The sequence below is a fragment of the Bos taurus genome, chromosome 1 (genome assembly GCF_002263795.3).
Source record: "Bos taurus isolate L1 Dominette 01449 registration number 42190680 breed Hereford chromosome 1, ARS-UCD2.0, whole genome shotgun sequence".
In the NCBI taxonomy this organism is placed as follows: Eukaryota; Metazoa; Chordata; class Mammalia; order Artiodactyla; family Bovidae; genus Bos; species Bos taurus.
The window spans coordinates 142895880-142917001 of NC_037328.1; the positions used below are offsets into that span (position 1 = coordinate 142895880).

The following is a 21122-nucleotide window of genomic DNA, read 5'->3' on the forward strand; positions in this document are numbered from 1 at the left end:
AGACCGCCTCCCAAACTGCTTTCTACCCGGAAACCATCACTCCGCTCGTGACCCACTGCAGTTCCCCACCCATTGTCTGGGGCTGAGGCTTGCATCTTCGCCATGGGCATTACCCCTTGAAAACCTTTCACGAAGGAGGCTTAAGGACTTGGTGGCTAATTTCGGTGGCTTTCACCCCTTGAGTGTCTCTGCAGGGTCCCTGAGCTGCCGACCCCTCCCGCAGGGACCCGGGCACCCTGCACATCTGACAGCAGCCTCCTCGTGTGTTCAGTCCCCTCCTTGTCACGGTGGATCCATAAAAAGAAACACTTCAGGTTATTTTAAGTTGTTGCCTTCAAATGGCAAGACCACGTACCCAGACAGGACCTTGTGGAGAGCTCAGACAGGCACAGAAGCAGAAATCTTGAATAGGCCCATTTTCTCTCTCAGAGTCTGATACTGGAAAGTCCTGGCCCGTGTACATGAGGAGTGACCCTGCCTGGTCCCCACACCAGCAGGATACCCCATCCACTGCTCTCTTAGCATCCCTGCTGAGACTTGACTTGTCCTGGGACGCCTGTGGTGGACATACCTGTGAGTGGGATTCATGCAAAGCTGGTATTCCAGAAAGCCCCCACCTCTGAAGGTGAGGATGGACTACGCCATGCTCACTGGAGTAACTGCCAACTTGAGTTGACAAGAGTTAATTCACAGCCTCCCAGGAAATGGCACCCTAGCGCACATCTGGGCCCTGTGAGCCAAACCCTCATTTCTCATTCCAGGACTTTCATGTTCTATGTAACACTAATGAAAAATCAGATCTCCACCCCTACTTCAGAAAGATTATGAGGCACCGGTTCTGGCAGCAGAGAGCGGGTAGAAACAGCAGAGCTCAGGCATGAATGTAAACATCTGCCCTGAAGCACACCATCTTCCAGATGGTGGAGCGAAAGCACGTCCAGAAATGTAAACCAACTCTTTTGTATCAGCATCGCGATGAATGCAATTAAAAGCTAAAAATAGGAAGACATCTACCACGAAGACACAAAGACATTTAAAAAGGAGATGCATCAGCCCCTGTGCAGGGTGGGCAGGTGGTGGGTATTGAGCTCACGTATTCATTGCTCTCCAGCAATTTATTGGGAGCTTCATGTAAACAAGACATAGGTTAGGAAGCAGAGATGACTAGACTGGTTGTGAAAGACCCACTAAACATCCCTAGCTTTCTCTACACTTGACCGTCAGGAGCTAGGAAAGCCCATTTGTTCTTGTCACCGAAGATGAGTGATTAGGGGCATTCTGAGTAGTTTTGTGAAAGGTACGCATTTATCCTACTTCATCGTAAACTCAGAGTCCAGTACTCTCGTTTGACAATTCTGTGATTCAGGGTTCTGCGTAGATGCTCTAAAGCTTCACACACACACACACACACACACACACACACACACACACATCACCCCAGGCCTGCTTCCCACTGTCATAAAACCATGACCATTAGCCTGGAATGTTAAGTGGTCAGAGAGCTAGAGAGCAGAAAGCCCTCTCCCGTCTTTGTCCCGGCTCCTCGGGATCAAAAATGCCGCAGGATGTGGGTGTGCCTCTTGCAGGGGCCCCAGAGCTCCTGTGGTCCCCACGCACTGTCTCTATCCCCCGAGTGGAGTTAGAATTGCTTGCGGCAGGTCTGTCTCCGCACTGGATGGTAGCTCTATGAGGGCAAGATGTGGCCCCTCAGCCCGGGTCACTGGGGTCCAGCCCAGCACCCAGAACATCCTGATGCTCAAAAAAACTCTGGAAGGTGAAGGCATGGGTGCATAGATGGTGCCCTGGCCTGTTTGCCATCACCCTTCACGAGGGCATTGCACAGATGTCTCAGACGCAGGATTCAGTCATCAGGATGCGCCTGCTCCTGATGAACTTAAAGACCTGACTCCCCTCCATATGCTCTCCTGTCGCCCTCCAACACCTGGACTCAGAGCGGGATGGGTCACCACCCTGCTGGAAACACCAGCGGGCATCTGTCTGTCTCCCTGGCCATCCCGAGGCAGCAGGAGCCTCAGTCCCCAGTAAGATGGGCCTCCCGTCACCTTGTGGAGGCTGGTTTCATCATCTACCTCCCAGACATCACTGCTTTTATCCACTCGTTCCTAAAAAAAAAAAAAAAAAAGACAGAGAAAGTATTCCCATTGTGTGTCTGACATCACACTGGCTGCCATGGAGATGATCGAGGTGAATAAGACATCCTCCCGGCCCTGGGGGAGTGTGCAGTCCACTGGGGGTGGGACATGATCAGTCAGGCGCACTGCAGGGAGAAGTCCCAAAGCTGCAAGCCACCCCCTTGGCCCCGCTGAGTCACGTGCCCCCGCCTCAGCTCACTGACTCAAGGCCACGTCGACGGCGTCCCCGGTGCCAGCTGTGCCTCAGCGTGTGGGGTCTTAAAAGCGCTGCCTCTTCTATTTTGATAGAGTGTCTGTCACCTGCATTTCCATTTTGGGACAGGCTGTCAGTCTCTGCCTCCCTGCAGTGCACATGGAGATGTGTGGACTAATTTGGGGGCAGTCAGATGACTCACGCAGAAGAGGAACTGAGGAAGGCTTGTCTGTTAGAGGAGCAGTCGAGATGGGAGCATCGTCCTCTTTACAACTCCCTGTACACTCATCACACGACCTTTCATGGGTGCTCAGCCCCCCAGGTAACCCCAGTCACTGGGCAAAAAGGATGGGGGCTTCCCACTGAGCCTGGCTGGGAGGCTGACCCACATTTCCTCACCAGTCATGCCCACCCAGCCCCCACACAAAACTCCTGGCACCAAAACAGTTGGATTCTGACTTTGCAGCAATCAGGAAGCTACATAAGGCTTCTCAGCACCCACCCAGGTGCTGTTTTAGAGATACATGTGCCAAGCCCACCCTCAGAGATTCTGATTCCTGTGGTCTTGGGGGAGCGGAGTCAGGCATCAGCATTTTTAAAACTCTCCAGGAGACATCCAGAGTCGAGAACCCCACTCTGCAGAAGGAACTTCTCTACACTGAGGACTCAAAGCCCCAACAGAGGGTCTTCTTTCTCCTGGATTCAGCTTGTACCCAGCCCGGGAGCACCTCCTGCAAAACATCTTTGTTTGAATTAAAATAGTGACTTCAGAAATTCTGGGATGACTTCAGCCTATTTCACATGAGAAACTATTATTTCTTTTCCAGAACTATAGAGTGAAATATCTGTTCTTCTCATCTACCGATTTACAAGGTGAAATTTTGCAGGAGACTGAAACACATGTGTGTGTTAAGTCACTTCAGTAATGTCCAACTCTTTGCAACCCTATGGACCAGAGCCCGCCAGGCTCCTCTGTCCATGGGATTCTCCAGGCAAGAATACTGGAGTGGAGTGCCATGCCCTCCTCCAGGGGATCTTCCCAAACCAGGGATCAACCCCACATCTCTTACATCCCCTGCATTGGTATGTGAGTTCTTTACCACTAGTGCCATCTGGGAAGCCCAGCAGACACCCATTCTAGTTATAAAATTAGCCTGAAACTATATTCTTCCCTGGAGCCAGGGTTGAGTACATGGTCGTGATCAGAGCTGCCCTCCATGACCCCTGCCACATCAGAGGGTTCTGTCCCACAGACCCTACAAACATCTGGTCCAGGGATCAGGCCTCCTGGTCCTGCCAGGAGGCAAGACACAGACCAACATGGCCTCAGTCACACCGCAAAGAAAGCGTTGTGATGTTCACACCTTCTAAACACATATGATGTGGGGCCTTCAAGAGGAAAGGAACTGGAAGCCGAGCTTTGTGCTATGTCTTCAACCTGGAAGGTTGTGGAGGCTACCGGCAGGGCCATTTTTGGTGCTAAGACTGCGATATTCTCTTATGTCCCAGGAAAAGGCTTCTCCAAGCCCTGAACTATTTGTTTCTGTCCTTTCTTTTTTTGGCTGATGCTGTTCATGTATGATGATCACCCTTCGTGTCCATCGTGATACTGATCACAGACTGATCCAGAGGGAGAGGAGAACCCAACCACGTGGCCTATAGACAGGACCCCAGCACAGACACCCGGTGCCCCGGCTCACCAAAGACCACCCACCAGCCTCCCTTCCCCATCAGCCTCCCCAGCCAGTACCTGGGGCTTCCCTGGTGGCTCAGAGGACAAAGAATCTGCCTGCAATGCAGGAGACACGGGTTTGATCCCTGGGTGGGGAAGATTTCCCAGAGAAAGGAAATGGCAACCCACTCTAGTCTTCTTGCCTGGAGAATCCCATGGACAGAGGAGTCTGGCGGGCTACAACCCATGTGGTCACAAAGAGTCGGACATGACTGCGTGACTAATACGTTGACACCGTCAGACAGCACTTGGCCTGGAAGGAAGAGGGTGGACAGTGCTGTTGTCACCGCTGCCGCAGGCTGGCTGCCGCCAGTCCTGACATCGGACACGGCTTCCGTCCCCTCTGGCCCTGCTTTGCGCTCTCAGACAGTTACTGGGGTGCCGACAGCCCGACCTTTTCCCTCCACAGTCGAAGCTTTCCCACCTTACAAGCAGCGGAGGGAACTCCTGTAACGCCTTCCTCTTCCAGACGTGCCCCCTCAAGCTCCTGCTTCACACAACACACTCTGCGGGAGCCACCCCCAACCCACTCACACTCCCCTCATCCGCACTAACACAGCTAGATCTGCCACATAGACCAAGGAGGTTGTACCCCCCACAGCGGTGCCGCCAGACGGTTGGGTGGGGCTGAAACCGGGCTAATCTCTGGGCAGGTCAGCTGGCAGCTCCTCCTCCCAGCCTCTCTCCCCCGGACACAGTGAAGTCTCCCTCGACCTCTGTGGATTGAACCTGAGCCTGTTGAATAGAATGAGAGGTGGGGACTCAGCCTGACTGTGGAGCTGGGGCCTTGGTCTCCTCCTGCCCTTGGGCTGGGGTTTGCACCATCGGCTTCTCTGGTTCTCAAACCTTTGAATTCAGACAGGAGTGCCTGCCAGCCATCCTGGGCCTCTGGTTTGCAAAACGGCAGGTCCTGGGACTTCTCAGCCTCTCTCACCATAGAAGCCAGCTCCTTAGAATAAATGTTCAGGCACCTGGTTCTCTGGAGAACCCTGACTTGTCCGGCCACCCCACCCGGACTCCGGCCAGTGTGTCCATGCCCCAAGTCTGTCCTGAATGCCCTGAGAAGACACTGTTTAGAGACCAGCATCCAGTAGCAACAGAGGCTGATGAGACTGCTCAGAACCTGGAGTCTGACGGTTCATGTGGAAGAGACGCAGGACGGCTAGCAGCGAAGGATGGTCTTCTGAAAGAGACCTTTTCAGTCTCTGCAGTTGTTGTTCAGTCACTCAGTCATGTCCGACTCTTTTCGAACCCATGGACAGCAGCACGCCAGGCTCCTCTAATTCTCCAATATCTCCTGGAGCCTGCTCAAACTCATGTCCATTGAGTCAGTGATGCCATGCAACCATCTCATCCTCTGTCGTCCCCTTCTATTCCTGCCTTCAATCTTTCCCAGCATCAGGATCTTTTCTAATGAGTTGGCTCTTCAAATCAGGTGGCCCAAGTATTGGGGCTTCAGCTTCAGCATCAGTCCTTACAATGTTGATTTCCTTTAGGATTGACTGGTTTGATCTTCTTGCAGTCCAAGGGACCCTCAAGAGTCTTCTCCAGCACCATAGTTCAAAGCATCAATTCTTCAGCGCTCAGTCTCTACAGGGTTTGATCAAAAGTGAGTGACTTTGTCTTTATGCAGGCAGCAGGCCTATCTCTTGTCTCCCTGAAAGACAGACACAGTCAACTTTCTCACCGTATGTAAAACGTCCCTGCAATAAAATGTGAGCCTTGAAAGCCGAGGTCTAGAGGCAGGTGTTGCTGAGAATCTATGAAACCCAAGACTCGTTCCAAAAAGGAGACACGGGAAAAAGGGTCCCCATCAGGCCCCCATGAGTGGGTTGGAGGACATCCGCTGCCGTGGCCTCAGGGGGAGGGTCAGCGAGGAGTCCTCATTCAGCCCCTCTAGCTTTCCCCCGAAGCTGATCACAGATGTGAGCCCAGCTCTTTCCAGCTCTCCTGGCTCATCTTCAGTGCCACGTGATCAGACAGGTGTTAGCAGGAAGAATAGACGTGTAGACACATTTTCCGCACTGATGCTCTTCTCTTCCGAACACTCCAAGCAAAGGGCTCCATGCCCCACACCTGCCCCACTGGTACGTGGAGCCATGCTGTGTCTGCCTTACTTGGGCATCCCCCAGCTGAGTCTGGTCCAGGCTGGCATCTGAAGGGAACGGACACCTCCCTTCCCGCCCTCCCCAGGGAAGAGCACTGGTTTGCAAAGAGGAAGGACCTGCCTGAAGCTGAGGGGCAGGCTGCCTGGGAGCAGGAAGCAGAAACTCTCTTTACATTTTCATCATGCCCATAGGAGGTATCTTTTTTCCTAAGTTTTTAGATTTTTTTTTAGACTAATTCAACAAATTCTAATTTATCTGGGCTTGTGACAACCATCTCACTATTTGTTTTCCATGTGTCCACTATTTATACACCATTTCATCTCCTTTCATCTTGTTTAAGATTTTGAAAGTATTTTCTATGATCATTTCCGCCTCTCATTGTTGGAGTTGTAATCAAATAGGAAAGAAAAAAAACAGGAGGAAAAACCAGAATTGACTCATAATCTCTCTAAGAGAGAAAGAAGAAAGATTGTGAAAAACTGCAGGATTCTATAATGGTAAAGGTCAGTAGAAATAGATGAAAAATATTTAAATAGCTTTGTTGTTGTTGTTCAGTCGATAACTCATGTCTGACTCTGCAACCGGATGAACTGCAGCACGCCAAGCTCCTCTGTCCTCCACTATCTCTCGGTGTGTGTGCTTAGTCGCCCAGTTGTATCTGACTCTTTGTGACCCCATGGTCGGTAGCCCACCAGGCTCCTCTGTCCAAGGGTATTCTCCAGGCAAGAAAACTGGAGTGGGTTGCCATGCTCTCCTCCAGGGGATCTTCCCAACCCAGGGATCAAACCCAGGTCCCCCAAATTGCAGGCAGATCCTTTACCATCTGAGTCACCAAGGAAGCCCACGATCTCTCAGAGTTTGCTCAGATTCATATCCATTGAATCAGTGTTGCTATCATTCTCTGCCACTCCCTTCTCCTCCTGCCCTCAATCTTTCCCAACATCAGGGTCTTTTCCAACGAGTCAGTTCTTCAAATCAGGTGGCCAAAGTATTGGAGCTTTAGCTTCAGCATCACTCCTTCCAATGAATATTCAAGGTTGATTTCTTTTAGGATTGACTGGTTTGATCTCCTTGAAGTCCAAGGGACTCTCGAGAGTCTTCTCCAGCACCACATCTCAAAAGAAACAATTCTTTGGCATTCAGTCTTTTTTATGGTCCAACTCTTACATTTTTACATGACTACTGTAAAAATCATAGCTTTGACTAGACAGACCTTTGTCAGCAAAATGATGTCTCTGCTTTTTAATACACTATGTAGGTTTGTCATAGCTTTCCTTCCTTTTAATCTCATGGCTTAAATGAATAGAAATTAAAGATGGAGACAGGAGGTTCATTGTTCTCTCTACTTTGTGCATATTTGGAAATTTTCAAAATTATAATATCCTGAGCACCAAAAAGAGGCAAGTCCCTCTGAAACCTGGAGGGGGTCCAACAGTCAAGGTGGAAATTGACCATTCTGTGAATGGACAGAAAACTTGGGTCATACACAGTTTCAATCTTTGGGGCGTGAAGACAAGATTTAAAAGAAGAAATTTCTGTTACAAAACCATCCCCTCTATAGACTAAGTAGGGTTCTATATGTCCAAATGTGCTGTCAAAATTAATTCACTTAGAGTCCTGGCCAATGTAGACAGTGGCACACAACTGCAGCAGGATAAGACTCTACTCTGCCCAGGTGTTTGGGGGACAAGTCATTGTTTCTATAGTGACCTTTATCGGTTAACATTTTAGGACCTTTCCACATCAGAAATATTTGAAATTACGTACCAAAATTTTAGGGCTTCCCTGGTGGCTCAGTTGGTAAAGAATCTGCCTGCAATGCAGGAGACCTGGGTTTGATCCTGGGTTGGGAAAATCCCCTGGAGGAGGGAATGGCAACCCACTCCACTATTCTTGCCTGGAGAATCCCCATGAACAAAGGAGCCTGGTGGATTGCAGTCCGCGGAATTGCAGAGTCAGACACAGCTGAGCGACTAAGCACAGCACACAGACATTTTAAGAAAATCAAACTCATAACCTAAATGTTTTCAAGTTAAGGAATTTATGGACAGTTGAAGTTTTATCTATTCATAATTTGGTCCATTGCAATAAAAGTCCTGCCTAGCTTTTTCTTTCAATTAGTATAGGAGTAATTTATTGGGACTTGGGATATTAAATAGAAATTTTACTAAATTTATTATCAAAATTGAACCATTTCAGACAACTTGAGAATCACCATGTTTAGAAAGTTAATTTCTTTGATGATGAGATCAGTGGTAAAGTTTGGTTTGTTAACTGAAAAACTGAAGCCCTTACCAAGAAAATTAATTTCGCTAAATTTACACCCAGTTTAAAATACTCCAAAGGGTTTGACATTTCCTTCTATTGATTAAAGTCTATTAAAAGGAACTGCTTCCAGTTACCAAACGTATAAGAGATCTTATACAAGGAAGAACTAGCTATTCAGGTTCTCAACTTTGATAATATGAAGATTATTTTTTAAAACCAAAGCCAATTTCTGAGTTGTGTTTTCTGTACCAAAGCCAACCTTGAGAGTGCCAAAACTCTCACATTTAACACAAGAGGGAAGAAGGCAGACAGAAGCCAGCCGTCTACAACAGTTGTAAGTTGGAAGTGTGCTGTAACCACAGTGCTTTGTGAAGTTCTGCTGGCCTGGAGCGGGGCTTTGCGAGGGTCGCTTAACCTTAGAGCCTGGGAACTCAGGAAGGCAACTCTGTCCATCTCTCTGCCGCCTCCTCATCCACCCCTTTCTGCCCCACCTCCATGTGGAGCCGCTCCACCATGCACTCAACAGTATCTGGCTGCCCTCTGTTCCTCTGCCCCTGACGCCCTGCCCCCGCCACTGCTCACTCCACACTAAGCCCCAACCCCACCCCAGCCCACCACGTGCTTCTTCCTGGGGCCCTGTGAATCACACATTTTATCTCCAGTCCTCAGGATGGCCAAGCACAGAGCATGGCTGGGCCGGCTGAGGCCGCCCTCCTGTTCCATTCAGCTCGCAGACACTGAATCTGTCCTTGAACCCCACTCTCCCAGGGAGGGGGTGAGCTTGCAGGGGACATAGGTCCACCAGAAATCTAGCCTTCTCCAGAGTCAGGGAGCCTCAGGGGTGGGGTCCCCAGCCCCACCTGCATAATTCCATGTTCCAGCATCTTTTCATGCTGACACCTGGGGCCCAGTTTATAAAATCAGAACAGAGGCTCACCCAGCCTTCGCAAGTCCAGCAGAGTCAGCTCAGAGTTGAAAACTGTTCAGATGTCATCACCCTGCATGTCTTTGTGTAAAATTCCCCATGTTCCTTCCCCACCGAGAACCATGAGGCACTCCCTCATCTGTGTGATGCTCTATGACCTGTGCCCACGGAGCCCTGGCCCTTGTCTGTCTGGGAGCACAGCTGGCCTCACCGTGTGTTCAGTGTGGGATCTGCCCGACCCCACAGGGCATCCGTCAGGTGACTGCGCCTGTTCTACAGCCCTGGAAGCCCTGGGCTGTGCTAAGGGCCCGACTCCATCTCCATGTCTGAGCTGGGAGTCTTTATCAGCTGCCCCCACTGCAGTGTAGCTGCCAACACGGTGGGGTGCCTGCACAAAGGCAGCAGGGGTGGAAGCTCTCATCTAAGCGCAGCTCTCAGGGTCACGGACAGATGTCTTCCATGCCGGCCTACCCATCTGGCTATTGGCATAACTGACACCATCTTGGGTCCATTCAGACCCTCCTGTCCTTCTGCCCACCCTACCCAGGATGGCACTGTGCAATAAACGCCTCTCTGCCATCAAAGGCTCTGGGGTTGGGACTTTCCTGGTGATTCAGTGGCTAAGACTTGGTGCTCCCAAATGCAAGGGTTTAGTCCCTGATCAGGGAACTAGATCCCACAGGCCACAATGAAGACCCGGCATAGCCAAAAAAATTAACAAATAAAAATAGATTTAAAAAAAAGACTCCGAGGTGAACATATATGGTTTGATGAAGACCTTTGCTGGTGTCTTCCTGGCTCCACGAGACTAGTGACCAATCATCGTAACTTAGGAAAGCACACCCTATTTCCAAGAGTGCACCCCACACCTTGGGTTAACTGTAAAACTGTCACAGACCCCTCAGGGGTGCAGAATACAGCAGAATGCTTCTGCTCATCGTCTGCCTGACCCACCCTGTCGGTTGTTTTTGTTCCATCTCTAAGGCATGTCCGACTCTTTGGGGCCCCATGGACTGCAGCACGCCAGGCTTCCCTGTCCTAGTTGAGCAAACTGTCTCACAAGGTTTGCTCAAATTCATGTCCCTTGAGTCGGTGATGCCATCCAACCATCTGACCTCTGCCACCCGCTTCTCCTTTTGCCTTCAGTCTTTCCCAGCATCAGGGGCTTTTCCAATGAGCCAGCTCTTTGCATCGGGTGGCCAAAGTACTGGAGCTTCAGCATCAGTCCTTCCAAAGAATATTCTGAGTTGATTTCCTTTAGGATTGACTGTAATTTGATCTCCTTTGTGTCCCAGGGATTCTCAAGAGTCCTTCACCCTGCCAGTAAATTATCTAATAATAAACTGATCCACTGATTAGATGGAGCTGCCTGCCTCGTTTTTCATCTTAAGATACCTTCTCAGTTGAGTGGGCACTTTTCCTCCCCTTTGTCCTCCAACACCACCTCCCTTTGCCCCCTTGGGGCATCCATCGGAAGTAGGGGGTCAGCCTGACTTCCTGCTGCTCCATCTGCATTTTGATAGCTGAGCACTGTTGCACCAACCAAAGTGGAGCCTGAGACAAAAGGAGAAACACGCACCCCAATTCACATGTTTTATGTAGTGTTATATGGGCTTTTTTTCTTTTTTCTTTTTTTTTTGCTGAAGCATTAAAATAGTTGCAAAGACAAAAAGTCAAAAGTCAATGTATTAAACTCACAACACTATTTTATTTATATCAAAACAGAATTACTCATAATTTTTTACTTCAGTTTAGTTCATTTAAAATTATTGAAGATAATTACTTGGGTAAGAAAAGTTGTCAAACATGGAAAATCTCAAGTAGAAAAAAGAATAGTCTGAACCAAAGAATGTGCCACACCAAAAATGAGTTGTGGGGTAAATTACAGACTTAAGTGTGACACGTGGACCATCAGGTAGAGGATGTCGTTAACGAAGGGAGGGGGCTGTGCATGTGTAGGAGTGGGGGATGTGTGAAATCTCTTCCCTCAATTTTGCTATGAACATTAAACTTCTCTAGAAAAACTGTCTTTATGACAATAATATCTGAGAAAACCATAATACAAAAGATACACGCACCCCAGTGTTCACTGCAGCACTGTTTACAACAGCCAAGACATGGAAGCAACCTAAATGTCCATCAACAGATGAATGGATAAAGATGTGGTACATATATACAATGGAACATTTCTCAGCCATAAAGAAGAATGAAACAGAGTCATTTGTAGAGATGTGGATGGACCTAGAATCTGTCATACAGAGTGAAGTTGTCAGAAAGAGACATACAAATATCATAGTCAAAGCTATGGTTTTTCCAGTACTCATGTACGTATGTGAGAGTTGGACCATAAAGAAGACTGAGCACCGAAGAATTGATGCTTTTGAATTGTGGTGCTGGAGAAGATTCTTGAGAGTCCCTTGGACTGCAAGGAGATTCAATCAGTCCATCCTAAAGGAAATCAGTCCTGAATATTCACTAGAAGAATTGATGCTGAAGCTGAAGCTCCAATACTTTGGCCACCTCATGCAAAGAGCCAACTCATTGGAAAAGACCCTGATGCTGGGAAAGACTGAGGGCAAGAGGAGAAGGGGGCAACAGAGGATGAGATGGTTGGATGGCATCACTGATTCAATGGATGTGAATTTGAGCAAGCTCTGGAAGATGGTGATGGACAGGGAAGCCTGGCATGCTGCAGTCCATGGGGTTGAAGAGTTGGACACGACTTGGCAATTGAACAACACATCTATATGGAATCTAGAAAAATGGTAGTGATGTACCTATTTGCAGGGCAGGAGTGGAGACGCAGAGGTAGCGAACAGACTTGTGGACACTGAGCCGGAAGGAGAGGGTGTGATGAACTGAGAGAGTGGCACTGACACACATACACTTTCGTGTGCAAGACAGCGAGCTGGGGGAAGCCGCTGTAGAGCAGAGGGGCTCGGCCTGCTGCTCTGTGATAACCTAGGGTGCTGGGATGGCATGGGGACTGAGGTCCAGGAGGGAGAGACTGTGTGTATGCACATAGCTGATGCACATTGCTGTACAGCAGAAAGAGCACGATGCTGTAAGGCAATTACACGCCAATAAAATAAATGAATAAACATTTTTAAAAAAAAACAGGCATAAAAGAATAATACACCTAAATAGATAAGATTAGTGAACAAGCAGGTTTTGAAAATACTATTGATAAATCTGCCTCCAGGTGAAGCGCGTTGAATGGTGCCCCCACTCACCCGAAAGGCATGTCCGTCTGGAATCCATAAATGTGACCCTGTTTGGAGTAAGCGCCTCTGGAGATGTAACAGACTTAAGGAGCTTAGTACGGGGTCATCCTGGACTAGGGTGAGCCCTGAATCCAATGACAAATGTCCTTATAAAACACCGGGGCGGGAGGAGACACCCAAGATGATGTGAACACGGAGGCAGAGACCCCAGTGATTCTGGACACTGAGCCGGGGATGCTGAGAACTGCCAGCCGCCGGCTGAAAGCTGGGAGAGACACAGACAGACCCTCCGCTCAGAGCCTGCAGAAGGACCAGCCCTGCGTACACCTTGACTTCAGATTTCCACCCTTCAGACCGGGAGACAGAAGCTTTCTCTTGTTCTAAGCCCCCTCAGTTTGTGGTCATTTGTTACAATAACCCAGGGAACCTAACAAACCAAGACCTCACTTTTCCCCAGACTCAGTTAGATTTGGTGCTACACTGGGTTTCATTTTAAATTTTGATAGTTTGTTGATGGTGCATTTTTTTAAAATTTAATTTTGATTTTTAGAAATGTTGCTTCTTTTGTATGGATCCAGCGAGCAAACACTGGGCTGATGGAATTAACAGGCTGGTATCAGTAAGATGGGCTGCCCTAGGTGCCTTGAAATATGCAGACACCCCCACAGCCCCGGTGGGTATGGACAGGGGCCACAGACATGTTCCCACGTGCCCAGCCACGAGATCCACTAGTGCCTCCCTTCGACCCACCTGGCACCAGGTCTCCATCCGAGCTCCTGCCATGTCTCTAGCCGAAAGGCTAACCCTTTTCCTCCCACCATGAATCACCTAAGATCAGCTCCTCAGTCGGCTGCACTCTCAGGAAGTGGATGAGGACCAGCTGCTCCTCGCAGAGTCCTGCCCCCCCAACCGCAGGGTCCCTTCATCTGTGTCTCCCGGGCCATACTGTGAAGACAGCCCACCGACCGGGACTCCCAGCTGGTGGCAGCAAATAGCGAGACCCTTCTCTTCACAAGGCCTCTCCTGCGCCATTAATTGCTCACAGGCGTGCTGGGGGTAGGGGAGATGGAGATGGAGCAGACAGGCCTGCAGGGTCCCTGTTCCCCGCTCAGGAGGGTTCCTGGTGCCCTCCAGGCTGCTCCAGCCCGGTTGTCCTATGAGAACTTCCGTCTGCCGTGGGATTCCACTGCAAATCTTCAGTTTCGTGGTTGGGGCCACGTGGTCCTGGCGACCTCTTTCAGGAGCGGTGGCACTTCTTGCTATGAAATGTCTTGGCTTTTGGGGATGATGCAGTGTGAAGATTGTGGTGATGGAGGAGATCCTGCAAGTCCAAGAGGGTGGTGCTGGCAGCAGACCGAGGGCAGGAAGGGAAATCTGTTGTCCACACGAGGACAGCAAGCTGCGCCTCCGAGAGTGACAGTCAGTCTGTTCAGTCACTCAGTCATGTCTGACTCTTTGCGACCCCATGGACTGCCGCATACCAGGCTTCCCTGTCCATCACCAACTCCCAGAGCATGCACAAACTCATGTCCATCAAGCTGATGATGCCATCCAACCATCTCATCCTCTGTCACCCCCTTCTCCTCCCGCCTTCAATCTTTCCCAGCATCAGGGTCTTTTCCATTCAGTCAGCTCTTTGCATCAGGTGGCCAAACTACTGGAGCTTCAACTTCAGCATAAGTCCTTCCAATGAATATTCAGGGTTGATTTTCTTTAGGATTGACTGGTTTCATCTCCTTTGCCATCCAAGGGACTCTCAAGGGTCGTCTCCAGCATCACAGTTCAAAACCATAAATTCTTCAGTGCCGAGAGCGACAGGACTAGTGTAATTCACCAGCCATCAGGAAGTCAGCTCGTCCCGCTGGGGGACACGGGTGATGTAGCGTGGTCCAGGACTGCACTCAGCAGTGGGAGAGCCAGGCTGGCTTTAGTGGAAGGAAGACCACATGGTTAAACTGTGCAGACCCTCCACTCTGTATGAGTAGACGGATTATGCTGCTTCTTCCTGTTCAGGATGGAGAAGAGGCTTTCTCCAGCCAATGGCCATGTAACTGCTGCTGGGGGCTGCACTGACCCCCACCAGTAAGGATTCAACTTCTGGACCACTGATCACGTTTGTGAAAACCCTCTGTCATGCTCTGGGATCCTTTGGACACCTGCACATGCTCAATAGGTGAATTACCTGGGCATGCCCTAACCTCTGTCTAGGTCTCTGCTGCTTTCTCCTGGGTGCGCTGTGGGGCTTGGCTCACTATTTCGCAGGGCTGTGGTGTGGAGGGCAGCTCCAGATCTTCCTCAGTCCCTTCTGCTGAGTGTGCATTCAGCCTGTTGCTCAGCACATTCATCCCCCTCTACATCCTGCATCTGGGAAAGAATCAGGGCTGGAGACCTCTCTGCAGGTGGAGGAGGCTCATGGAACCTCAGAGCTCAAAATGCTCTGCTCACTTAGTCCCAGGCCTTGTCTCAGAACCCCTCTCTTTACCTCCAGGGCCACTGGGGCCAGATCATTCTTTGCTGGAGAACTGTCCTGCACTGCATCCCTGGTCTTCACCCTCTATAATCCAGCAATATCCTTCTTGCTGTGACAACCCCGATTATCCTTGGACTGTGCCCACTGTCCCTGCAGGTGAACTGGCTCCAGCTGAGGACACAAGCTCAGCTTCAGAGCCCCGGCCACGCTCAAGAACACTCACTTGCTGGCCTCAAAGCCAGACGCCCAGTCCTGGTCCTAAGACTTCAGGAGCCACAAGGCTCTTTCACAGCTGTCCCTCTGGGTCTTCAATGCTTGACCAGTAATCTCAATGTCCCTTGTTTGCTGTGCACGTAAGAGGAAGCCTAGAGACTGAACTGTCTTCAGTCACCACTAGGAAACCATAACAACCCGCAGTGCCTTGTCTGTCTGCCCACCCACTGCTGCCCCCGTGATTATGGGAATCATCAAGGTACCACCATGCCCATGTTTATCTGTGTCCTGTTTCCCCATCCAGGGGGTTACCTTGAATCTATGACCAATCCAACCCCAGCCTCTGAAGATCTGCTTCCTGGGTCCCTCCTTGTGCTAACTACCTTATTAGTTAGGATTTGGGGGCTCTTTGTAAAGGTGTGAGCAGGGTACAGGGAAGCCTCAGAGATGGAAGTCTGGAGGTCATCATGGTGGAGCTGTTCCCACCAGACCATGGGGTCGGGGGGTGACCCCTTACCAGGAAACTGAAAGAAACTCACAAACAGGCCACCATGAGAAGAACGGTGACCTCCAATCAAGGGAGACACTGGCCAGAGGCTGTCTCCCTCTCCTCCAAGCTTCTGCCAGGGCTCCCCGTTGACTGAACCCAACCAGAAGCCAGAAGCCAGGGGCCTGGTGGTGCATCCATGAGGGTCAGCCCTAGGACAAGTGGAGAGAAGGGTTGAGGGGCCCTGCAGGGATGGGCCCCAAAGCACATAGCTGCAGCCTGCTGCAGCCCTACAGGCCCGTGTAATGCCCTCCACAGTCACCAGACCGGTCCCTGTGCTGGAAGGCCTGGCCGCACCTGCTCAGGGCTGGCCCCTCTTCATTCAGCCCCAGGTCAGAGCCACCTCCTCAGAAGCCTTTCTAAGTCTCTAAGATCCCAGTGGACCCTACTCTCTAGAAGGTAAGCCACTTGCAGGCAGGAATTGTGTGCTCCCAACACCTGGAGCAACGTCTGTCACAAAACAAGTACTCAGTGAATGTGTGTCTATCTGCCTGCTAGACTTGTGAGTGAATGACATTTGCCCAGCCCAAACCAAACATCTTTCTGTATTGATTCACCCCTACATGCATCTAAGCTTCCATGTGTCCATCCAATCAGTCATCCACCATATATACATACATCTAAGCATCCATGCATATGGACAGGCACCAATCCATCCATCCATAAATACATACATCTGAACATGCATGTACCCATCCATCTGTATGTACATACATCTAAGCTTCCACTCATCCATCCCATCAGCCATTCACCATATATTCATACATCTAAGCATCCACTCATCCATCATCTACCATCCGTCCATATATACAGTCATCTAAGCATTCATTCATGCACGCATCCATGTATGTATCCATCTGTATATATGCTTATATATACATATATATATATATATATGTATATATAAGCTCCCATGCACCCACTCAGTCATCCATCTATCCATCCATGTACACATTCATCTAAGCATCTGTGCGTGCAGGCATGTATCCATCCATCATTCACACACCCATCCATACATATATTCAACCATCCATCCATGCACCCATCCATCCCCTCCATGCACTCATCCAAACAGCTGTGATTCACATATACGTCCAAGCATCCATCTGCCCATTCATCCATTTAAGACATATTCTCCTATCCCTTTCAGCACCAATCTCTCTCCATCCAGTGCCTGTGGCTTAGGACAGTCACCTCATCTGAAATTCCCATTGCCCCACCCCGGGTTTCTTTTCCCAGAGATTACACTTGGAAACACACACAGCGACCCTGAGATGTAAATGCCACGGACGGAGGGAACACTGCTTGCTATAAGGTCACCGTAGCTCACCTCCTCGCTAATGCAGAGGAGCGGTCACACAGATGGAGGCTCCAAGGGGGGACATTTTCACAACCATCGGGGTGGCCAGGGAACCCTGACTGACTGCAGCCATGTTTCTTATTTGCTCCCCATTTAAAGCAAAGAATGGAATGCAGAGAACCCTGGATTTGTTTACTCAAAGATAGCACTTTTCCTTTCTTTGTGAGGCAGGTAAACACATGTAACAATGATTCCTTAAAGTTCTGTTACACAACATCAGATTAGTCATGGGAGAGGTTTACATGGACTCAGATCACTACATATTTATTCCACATGGTGATAAATTCTCAATCTGACTAACTCCTCCACAAGCCAAATGAACAAACCCCGGCAGACACCGTGGCTTAGCTGAGGAGCCCAAAGAGGTTTACCTTTTCCATTTTTCTGCCATTTTGTACACCATTTTCTGTTCTCTTTTTAAAGTTAGAGAGTGGGTGGAAGGCCAGTGTGGAAAGGAAAAGCTACTGGCAAACAAGGAGGATGACAGCATTTGAGAAGCTCCTGGTCTGGAGTCATTTTTTTTTTTTTTTTAACCACAAACACAATTACATCAAACCCACCTGCCTGAGAACAGCATCTCTTCAGGGAACCCACCCGGACTGCAGCATTAAAAAAATGATTATTTCTAGAAAATTGAAAGATGGTGTATTTTCATTGGCTGCTATGAAAAGGGTTTCATGGAATTGGCCTTGGAGGCTGTGTCCTGTGGGGAGGGTTAGATTAACCAGCACACACCTGAGAGGGATTTGTGCGGACTTCGCACTGGTGCTTAATGGCTGGAATAGGATTTTACAGAGCATGTGCACACACACCCAGGCACACACGCACACACTCAAAGAAAGCTGCCTCTGACAGCCCACACCTGCTTCCCACAGCCATCAAGCTCTGGGCTCTATGACCTTGCTGGCAAATTCTGAGGAGAAGCAACGTCTCAGAGATGGAGAGAGGAACACGTGACATTGAGGTGATGCAAGGTCCTGGCTACATCTGGGTTGGGGTGGGGGGACACAGAAGATGGAATCTTCTTCATTTTCTTGGCAACCTATAAGTGTCCGCAGAAAACCCATCCTATGGGGGCCGGGTTATAGGGGACTTCTTGTGTCCACTGACAATGTTGAACTACTGTAAAAAATTTGTTTTAATAAATTTTAATTTTAGAACAGTTTTAAATTCACAGAATTATTTCAAGTTAATACAGAAATTCCCATATACCCAATATCTAGTTCTCCCAATTTTTTTTTTTTGGCCATGCTGCATGGCTTGCAGGATCTTACTTCCCCAAACAGGGATCAAACCCATGGCCCCTACAGTGGAAGTGCAGAGTCTTAACCACTGGACCTCCAGGGAAGACCTGAGTGTTGAGCTATTTTTGAGCAAAATATTCAAGCCAGCTCTGCTGATCCAGGGGCTCGTGGCTCTAGTGTGGGATGACCAAAGCCAGCAGGTAGCCTGCCCCAAACTCAGATTCCCTCCAGGGAGGGCAAAGTGACAAGAAGGCTTCAACCCCGGGAGCCCGGTACCAGGGGCAGATTCCAGGCCGAACACATAAGAAGCCACTAGTCTCATCAGCTGGGGTCCTGCGGGCCCTGCCCACGCTACCAGGGTCTGGCTGGGGGACTTTTCAAAGGGGAAGTCGCTTTGGATGAAGATCAAGACAAGGGCTACCTTTCAACATTTTTCAGTCACCATTTCAACCTCAGGCTTCTCATCAGGAGATTCAGTGCTTAGTTTGAAATTAACTCCTTCCTCTTCTAGCACGTGGGCAGTATTTTTTAAATTTATTTTTATGTTTTGAAGCATGGTTGATTCACAACATCATGTTAGTTTCAAGTTTACAGCACACTGATTCACGTACAGGTATATATAAATCTATTCTTTTTCAGAATCTTTTCCCTTACAGGTTTTTACAAAGCATTGACTAAAGTTCCATATGCTATATGGTAGGCCTTTTTTTCTGAGACTCTATATTCCTTATACATCCTCCCTGGTTTAAGATGGTCTCAGGCTGGTCTGATACAGGTCCCTTCCCGCATCTTTATTTACTCTCTCCAGCCTTGGATGGTTTGCCAAGCTGTGCATGCCTCCTGCCTCCGCACACAACGTCTCATCAAAACTTGCTTCTTATCACCTCGCTCTTTCAGCAGCCACCGCATTCTGCTTGGGCAGGAGGAAGAAATGAGCATCTGTCCAGGCCCCTTATCAAGCTCTCTGCAGAGAAGCAGCTCCATCGTCTGTGTATCCACAGCAGACGATAAACTCCTCCAACATTGCTGGGCCTCAGCCTCCAGGTTGGGAAGCCTGGATTGCTCAGCAGCCGCAGTCCTGGAGTGGGTGGCTCACAGAATCTACTGGTTGCCCAGCCAAACTGCCCAGCTGGAAGCCCCGTCTGGCCCTTCCTCACCTCTGCACCCAGATGGCCAGGTCCTGAGAGCCGCCCCCCAACCCTGACTGACCCTCCAAACATGCTACACATGGATACTGGAGTGGAGCAAGCAGTGGGCAGTGGGTGGCTTTCTCACTGGGGGAGTAAAGGGTAACTCCCCCAGTTACCCTTTCAACAAGCAAGAGGAGAGGCAGGAAGGGTCCAAGTGGAAAGGACCAGAGCTGGAGATACAAACATGGTCACATGTGCCTTCACATGGATACCAAGGTTGTAGGAAATATTTGTAGATATCTGTGCATACGTGGTTAGATAGCATCACTGACTCAATGGACGTGAATCTGAGCAAACTCTGGGAAATAGCAGAGGACAGAGGAGCCTGGCGTGCTGCGGTCCATGGTGTCGCAAAGAATCGGACTCAGCTTAGCGACTGAACGACAACATATAGGAGTCAGTATATCACATGTACTTCCTCACTTGGTCAGCTTTCAGGAGGGCCAGAAGCCACGCCCCCACTAGCAATGAGCACACTCAGGACCGGATGCAGGTTCTTAATACCATTCTCCTGTAAAAGGAACCAGGGCCCCTAGGAGAGACGGCTGATGAGGAACAGAGTGAGAAATACGCATGGTGAGCTGGAGCACTTTCCGGCCTCAGAAAGTAAAGAAGAGCTTAAAAGCAGGAAAGAAAAGCACACGGTGGAACATTAAAGGCGCACAGGAGCTCACTGAAGGAGCTCTCAATGGCCAAAGTGGGAACACTTAGAGCAAAACAAAAAACGGCGGGGGAGTATTGGACTATAAGCCAGAGAATAAAATAAATATCCATGAGTCCGTACAGGTAGAAATAAATGGCTGAATGAACACATACCCAGGATAAGGAGATTTCCCTGCAGCAGAACTCAGAAGGATTTATGCGGATCCTCAGCCCTGGAGGAAGGAGCCCACCTCCCCTCTCCTCAGGGTGAGCTGTGCACCGCCATGCTCCAGAAGATGGCAGCGCGGGGAGGAGGAAATGGTAACTTCCCAGGCGGTGCAGCGGTAAAGGATCTGCCTGCCAGCGCAGGAGGCACAAGAGACATAGGTTTCATCCTGGGTCAGGAAGATCCCCTGGAGGAGGAAGCACAGCCCGCTCCAGTATTCTTGCTTGGAGAATCCCATGGACAGAGGAGCCCGGTGGGCTACAATCCATGGGATTGCAAAGAGTCAGACACGACTGATCACACATGAATACATACCCGTACGCATACACTCAGGGGAGGCACCCCACAGCCCCACCTCCGCCAGGGTCACAGTCAATACCAGCAGTGACGCACTAACTGGACGCACAGATGCCGGGTAGGAGGTGATGCACGCGGCCCTTCACCTCTGCGGTCTCCCTCCCGGAATGCACGCCCAGCCAATTATGAGAAACACATCACACAGACCACCAAGCGGGGGACATCCTGCAAAATAGCTGACCAGTCCTCCTAGAAACTCTCAAGGGTATCAAAACCCGGGAAAGTCTGAGAAGCTCTCACAGCAAAAGAATCCCCAGGAGACAGGATGAC

The 21122-nt window shown here is 49.6% G+C and overlaps 1 long non-coding RNA gene across 1 annotated transcript; it reads left to right on the forward strand.

The window, feature by feature from the left end:
• The first annotated feature begins 2158 nt into the window (after window positions 1–2158).
• LOC101905728 (uncharacterized) lies at window positions 2159–3141 on the forward strand. The gene is made up of 2 exons (XR_233439.5): window positions 2159–2668; window positions 2956–3141. It is a non-coding gene; the product is annotated as an uncharacterized lncRNA (long non-coding RNA).
• Window positions 3142–21122: the final 17981 nt, after the last annotated feature.